This window comes from Triticum urartu, chromosome 5A (assembly GCF_056163025.1).
Source record: "Triticum urartu cultivar PI428250 chromosome 5A, HENAU_Tu73, whole genome shotgun sequence".
In the NCBI taxonomy this organism is placed as follows: Eukaryota; Viridiplantae; Streptophyta; class Magnoliopsida; order Poales; family Poaceae; genus Triticum; species Triticum urartu.
The window spans coordinates 520,323,585-520,330,967 of NC_141877.1; the positions used below are offsets into that span (position 1 = coordinate 520,323,585).

General features: G+C 58.4%; 1 pseudogene; it reads right to left on the reverse strand.

Moving 5' to 3' along the window:
* Positions 1-866: 866 nt before the first annotated feature.
* On the reverse strand, positions 867-4,010 carry LOC147972429 (uncharacterized; annotated as a pseudogene).
* Between the last annotated feature and the right edge of the window lie 3,373 nt (positions 4,011-7,383).

The window sequence follows — 7,383 nt, forward strand, 5'->3', positions numbered from 1 at the left end:
TTATAGGTATGGCACAACAATCAAAATGAAATGTCTCCGAGTCTTATCGATTAATACATACTTGTGCTCAAATAAAATTACAAACCAAAAAACAAAAAACAATTATTACATGATCTCTAAAACAAATGGTTTGATTGATTACATGAACAAACAACACAAAGGTTATTCAATGATGGAAATAACATTTCACCTATGATTTACCAAGTGGGAATTTAATTTCCTTTTTTCCTTCAGGACCTTAAAAATGTGGTCAGTCTCAGCTTGCTTCGTTTTGAAATTCACCAATTTTTTTTAGAAAACGCAAAAGACTTGCATTTCTTTGTATTGAAAAGATAGAGTTTGTTACAGCCTCCTAGGAGGAGCGATTACAGACAGCGGTCTAAATCAGTGTACGTCCCAGGTTTGTGGTAGGATGGCACGCAGGCCATGGGCTCGCACTCTTGCCCGGAGCGTAGCTGCATCCTTGATCTGTGCGATCAGCAAGTTGGTCGAAGGGGTCACGCCATTGAACACACAGTCATTGCGATGCTTCCAGGTCATCCAAGGGATCAGCAGAGTAGCGGTGGTAAGGCCCTTTTTCATTGGCTTGGGCGTGCTCCGGTGCGCCGAGCGCCACCAGTCGGACAGGGAGTCCTCGTTAGAGGGTGCACTGCATGGCAGGCATAGCCAGGACAGGCTCTCATGCCATACTTGTCTGGAGAAGGAGCATTCCAGCAGGAGATGCCGGATCGATTCGGGCTGTTGATCACAAAGCGGGCAGCAAGGGGGTGTGGCAGTCCATGACGAGCCAGGCGATCAGCCATGCAGCAACACCCCAGGTGAGCGAGCCAATGGAAGAACTTGACACGCGGGGGTGCCCAGCCATTCTAGTTCAGTTTCCATGCAGGGCAGGAGATCGAGCCTTGAAAAGTGGCGAGGTAGGCGGATTGCGCCGTGTAGTTGCCTGCCGCATTCCACTTCCAATGTAGGCAATCTGGCTCGGCATTGAGCGTTATGTGCTCGAGCGCGTGCCAGGTGGTCAGGTACTGGCCGATCTCTCGGATGCCGAGAGTACCCTGGATGTCTGATGCCCATTGGTGCGCTTGCAGGCCATCCGCCACGGTCCTGCTCTTGCGGCGATTCGTCGGGATGAGAGCGTGAAGTTGTGGCGCTAGTTCCGAGATGGAGTAACCATTAAGCCATCGGTCCTCCCAGAACAACACGCGCTGGCCGTCGCCGAGGATCATGGTGGTGGATGCGAAGAAGAAGGCACGCTCCGTAGCACTGAATTGGAGGTCGAGGCTAGACCATGCCCGGGTGTCGTCTGTGCGGGTGAACCAAAGCCATCTGGTACACAGGGCCAGTCCCGTGCGCTCCAGGTCATGCACTCCAAGTCCACCAAGGTGAGTTGGGAGGCAGACGCGTTGCCAGTTAACATGACAGTGGCCACCGTGCGCCTCTGTGCGGCCCGCCCATAGGAATCCTCGTTGAATTTTCTCCAGGAGCTTGAGGATCTTCTTTGGTGGCGCGAGCACACGGAGCTGGTGGATGGGGATCGCGCTTAGTAAAGATTTGACGAAGATGAGGCGTCCAACTTTGTTCATGAGATGCACCTTCCAAGTGGGGAGTTTTCCAGCAGTTTTGTCGACAAGGGGTTGGAGTTGTGCAGCGGTTGGGCGCCCAAGGGTGAGCTGGATCCCCAGGTAGGTGACAGGCATCGCCGCGGTTGGGCAGCCCAGGTTGGCGATGGCCGGGGCAGCCATGTCACCGTCGCATCTGATCAGCGTGGCTGTGCTCTTGTGGAAGTTCACCCATAGGCCGGACGCCCGGCCAAATAGCTGCAGGATATCCCGGACAACGAGTGTGTCGCTTGTCGAGGGATGGCAGAAGAGTATGACATCGTCCGCATATAGCGAGAGGACGGGAAGTGCTCGGCGGGGGTGCAGTTTTTGCAGCACATTGAGCTCGGTGGCGCGGCGAAAAAGGCATCCCAGTGTGTTGACAGCCAGCACGAAGAGCTGTGGCGATACGGGATCACCTTGACGAAGCCCACAACGGTGCCAGATCGCAGGTCGAAGAGCTGTGGCGATACGGGATCACGTTGACGAAGCCCACAACGGTGCCAGATCGCAGGTCCCGGCGCGCCATTGAGGACGACCTTTGTGCTTGCCGACGATAGGAGAATGACGATCCAGCCAAGGAAGCGGGCGCTGAAGCCATACAGACGCAATACCTCAAAGAGGAATGGCCAGGATACGAAGTCGAACGCCCGTGCGAGGTCGAGCTTCAGGAGAATGCGCGGGGCGCCCAGCTGGTGGAGGAGACGGGCCGATTGTTGGACGAGCACGAAATTGTCGTGTAGGCTTCGTCCCGGGATGAATGCGTTCTGAATGGGGCTGACCAGCTCATTCAGTTTGGGTGCTAGGCGGAGGGACAACACCTTTGCAAAAATCTTGGCGACGAGGTGGATTAGGCTGATGGGCCTATAATCGCCCAGCCTGGCTGCATCGGAGCGCTTTAGGATCAGCGTGAGAAATGCTTGGTTCAGGCAACTGAAACCCCGCCCACGGAGCACGTAGAGCTGCTGGAATACACGGACGAAGTCCTGCTTGACAACAGGCCAGCAGGAGCGCAGGAATTCTGCGGTGAAGCCGTCTGGGCCGGGCGCTTTGCGCGCCAGCAATCGCTTGACAGCCTGCAAAATCTCCTCTTCACCAAAGGGGCGTCCAGGTCATCCAGGTTGCAGGGCGCGATGAGGTCGTCGAGGTTGAGGGCACACTCGCGAGGGTGATCCATTCCGAGCAGGAAGTCAAAGTGCGCGAACGCCGCGACGACCCAGTTAGCTGGATCAGTAAGAATGGCTCCCTCAATCGTCAGGGTGTGGATCCTATTCTTCTGCTTGTGGTACGTGCATTGACGATGGAATAAGGAGGTGTTCGCGTCTCCATCCTTGAGCAATGTAACACGTGCACGTTGGCGCTAGGGTGCGCTCGAACGAGGCGAGGCTGAGGTAGGAGAGCTTGATCTGCCTTCGTAGCCAATCCTCATGTGGCGTCAATTGGCGACTCCCCTGGGCCGTGTCAAACCGCAGCAGCAGTTCACGTGAGATCGCGAGATGGTCGCGGATATTGCCCACGGTGCACGTGCTCCAGCTCGTGAGCTTGCGTGCGGTGGCCTGCATGCGCTGCATGATGCGGCGAAACGGGTCCGCGTCGTCCACAGAGTGCCACGCGTCTGTGACCACGTCATGAAATCCCTCGATTCATGTCCAGTAGTCCTCGAAGTGGAAGCGCCGGCGTGCTGGGGGTAGGGGCGAGCAGTCAAGGAGGAAGGGGTTGTGGTCAGATATGACCGAAGCCAGACAATGTAGGTGACACTCGCCATGCTCCTCTTCCCAATCCGTGGTGCATAGGACGCGATCAAGGTGAACCAGAGTTGGCGGGGTCTGCTCGTTCGACCAAGTGTAGCACCGTCCGTTTAGGTATATCTCCTTGAGAGCAAGGTCGTTGATGACCCGCCGGAAGCGCCCCATCTTGCAGCGGTTAAGGTTTCCGTTGTTCTTATCCTCGTCGTGATAGATTAGGTTGAAATCACCGCAAAGCATCCATGGGCCAGCACAGTTGGCTCGGACATCACGTATTTCCTGGAGGAACGAGATCTTGTCGCTGTCATGCTGCGGCCCATAGACGATAGTGAGCCACCAGGGGTTGGCGCCGTGTGGGGGGGGGGGGCGTCACCAGGGCGGATAGCGTGTTTGTGGTGAGCGAGGGGTTGCTGATCATCACCAAGCTGCGCTTCTAGGCCAGTAGAATATCGCCGCGGGTGCCGATCGCAGGCAAGTACGCGCGGTCGTCGAAGTCCGAGCCAAGTGTCTCGAGGACAGTGGACAAGCCGATCAACTCCATTTTAGTTTCGTGGAGGCAGACAACAGATGCGTTCGCGGATACAATGAGCGACCGGATTGCGGTGCGCTGGGCGCGAGCGTGGATGCCGTGCACATTCCATACTATGATCTTCGGGGCGTGATCCATGAGAACATGGTCGACAAGGGAGGAGCGGGGCACGCGCTCAGACCTTGATCGGGCTGCCGTTGATCACCGTCGTGATCGGCGCCGTTGATGGGTCAGCGGGGAGTTCGCGACCGACTAGGGCAGCGATGGCTGCAAGGACTGCCTTAGGGATCAGCGCGGCGAACAGGTTGTCATAGGCCGTCATTGCATCCGGTGTGATTGGCTCGTCAACACCAACGATGCCCAGGGTGCGCAACAGCTGAACTTGCTCGCGACGTTCGGTAGTAGGTGGCGCAACCGGCTTGGACTTTGCTATGGTCGCAGATCGCCCATGCCGTGGCGGCGCGAAGTTGAGAGGTTGCTTGCGTTGCTTGCGGCCTGGGGCGGGAAGGACAGGATTGAGCTGTCGGGTGGCCGCGACAAGGAAGTCACCCAAGGTCCAGTTGCCCGTCGTGGTAGTGCTCGGCCGGCAGAGGCGAAGCGGGTCGCGCACCGAACGACTGGTGTGGGCGATGCGGGGCGCACATCCTCGATGGCTGGGCCTGTGGTAGCCGCATCCAGGAGGGGAGGTGGCCTGGGCAGGATCTGCATGGGATCATGGGCCGTCGTAGTGGCAGCGACTAGGAGGCCCATCACATCTGCGCCAGGAGCCTGCAAAGGATTGTCATGGCCTTGGGTGCGCTCTGGCGCGGTGGTGTGGGCTTGCCGCATCTCTTCCTGCGTATCGCCCCGCGCAGCATCGATACGGTCAGGGGATCGGTCCTCGTCAGGAGCAGCAGGAACTGACGCAGACAAAGCAGCGCTTTTCCCTGACAGCAGGTCAGCAGCAGCATCAGTCTCTGGAGCGGATAAAGATGGGCGCACTTCTGGTTGTGAGTCGGGGACCATGCTGCATGAGGATATGCTGTCGGGATCCCTAGGCGCGCAACGATTGGTGGAGGGCGGTCCCGAATCAACTGCGGTGCTCGTCTGGGTGCATGGCGACAGGAGGGGCATGGTCGTGGCGGGCCCGACCTCTCTGGTGGGAGGGCCCGCCACCAGCGTCAGGGAGCCAGTTGGTGAAGCGACGTGCGCGTCCGTCTGTTGGGGTGATCCTGTCGGGCTGGGATCCACAGCCGTGGCGGGTCTGGCCTCTGGGGTGGGAGGGCGTGACGCCAGTGCTAGGGATCCAGCTGGCGAAGCGACGTGTGCGTCGGCCCGTGGGGGTGATCTTGTCGGCCTGGGATCGGCAGCCACAGCAGCTCTGGCAATCGCAGCCGCAATCCTTGCACGCTTTTTCTTTCCTCCCCTCTTTCCTCTTTTGGCTTTGTGACGAGGGCGTCATGCGTCGTCCAGGGAGGTGGGCCAGGCATCCATGCGCCGGGTTGTTGATTGTACGGGCGGCGGCATTTGAGCGCGCATGGCGGTGCACGCCCCGGACCAGTGATCGGCAATGGCCAGGCCATTAGCGCGGTGCTGGCCACGGGGATGCGCCCAACTGCCGGCATCCACAGCCATGCCGTCGGCACGTCCCTCTGGAGCAGCGGCAGTACGACGGCGCGGGCGGCCCCGCCGGGGCCATGATCGGCATCAGCGCCGTCACCATCAGCCGCATGCCCGTCTTCCTCCCCATCCGGGCGAGCTGCAGGACCGGTGGGGGCGCGAGCTCGGTCGACGTCGGAGCGAACGAGGGCGATGGCGATAGGGTACGTGAGAGTGGTGACCGTAGGGGCGGAGGAGGTGGTGCATCCTGGAGTGACCTTGACAATCTCCAGCGTGGCGGCACAGTGGATGCCGGCGGGGTCGTGCGCGCGTCCGGAGAGGCGGAATGTGGCCAGGTTAGCACGGGAGTGCGTCTGCGGGTGGAGGCGCTCGACCTAGACGCTGGTCCCGAGGATGTGCTCTGCCGTTGCTAAATGCCAGGCCTGGGCGGGGATGCCGCGGAGCTCAAGCCTGACGCGGTATTCGAACCCACCGGAGCCGGCATGGGCAAGTTTGCACCATAGGCGTAGCTACAGCGAAAAGCGCGGGCATCAGATGTAATGGTCGCCGTTCATGCGGTCCTTGGAGGGGCGGGAGCCGAAGATGATCAGGAAATCTTCAGGCTTGTGGAGGTGGGTGGTGAAGTCACCGTCTTCGAAGTCGAACGTGGTGCACAGGAGCGCAGCGACATCGTCGGCAGACACCTGGGGCCGAGTACCAGTGATGGTGGCCACCATCGCCCGGCTGAGCACCTCCTCTGCCTCCTCCATCTCAACGGAGCGTGACATGATGATGCGCACTGGCTCAGCGGCGCTCACGTGCGCGACCAGGGCGGGGGCAGGTAGCTGGGGTGCGGCATGCACAATCGGAGCAGGGGGCGACATCGGGTGCGCGACACTCCGCGGGGCGGAGGGTGGGTCACGGTCAGCACGGTGCGCGGCCGTCCGTGGGGCGACGGGTGGGGCGCGACTGGCGCGGCGGTGGAAGTCGTCACAACCACGGGAGTCGTGGCCGGAGATTATGCACCGCCTGTAGCGGATGTCGTTGTGCAGTCGCGAACACGGTGGCGGGGGTCGAGGTAGCGGAAGCAGAGCCCGGCAAGCTCCTCGGGGGATGGGCTGTGTCGGTGTCAAAACCGGCGGATCTCGGGTAGGGGGTCCCGAACTGTGCGTCTAAGGCAGATGGTAACAGGAGGCAGGGGACACGATGTTTTGCCCAGGTTCGGGCCCTCTTGATGGAGGTAAAACCCTACGTCCTGCTTGATTTATTCTTGACAATATGAGTATTACAAGAGTTGATCTACCACGAGATCAGAGAGGCTAAACCCTAGAAGCTAGCCTATGGTATGATTGTATGTTGTCCTACGGACTAAAACCCTCCGGTTTATATAGACACCAGAGGGGGCTAGGGTTACCCAAGGTCGGTTACAAAGGATGAGATATACATATCCGTATTGCCTAGCTTGCCTTCCACGCCAAGTAGAGTCCCATCCGGACACGAGACGAAGTCTTCAATCTTGTATCTTCATAGTCCAACAGTCTGGTCAAAGGATATAGTCCGGCTGTCTGGAGACCCCCTAATCCAGGACTGCCTCAGTAGCCCATGAACCAGGCTTCAATGACGATGAGTCCAGCGCGCAGTGTTGTCTTCGGCATTGCAAGGCGGGTTCCTCCTCCGAATACACCGCAGAAGAGTTTGAATAAAAGGATAGTGTCCGACCCTGCAAAATAAGTTCTAGATACCACCATAGAGAGAATAATATTTCCACAAATCTAATCTGCTGACTGATACGTCTCCGTCGTATCTACTTTTCCAAACACTTCTGCCCTTGTTTTGGTCTCTAACTTGTATGATTTGAATGGAACTAACCCGGACTGACGGTGTTTTCAGCAGAATTGCCATGGTGTTGTTTTATGTGCAGAAAACAAATATT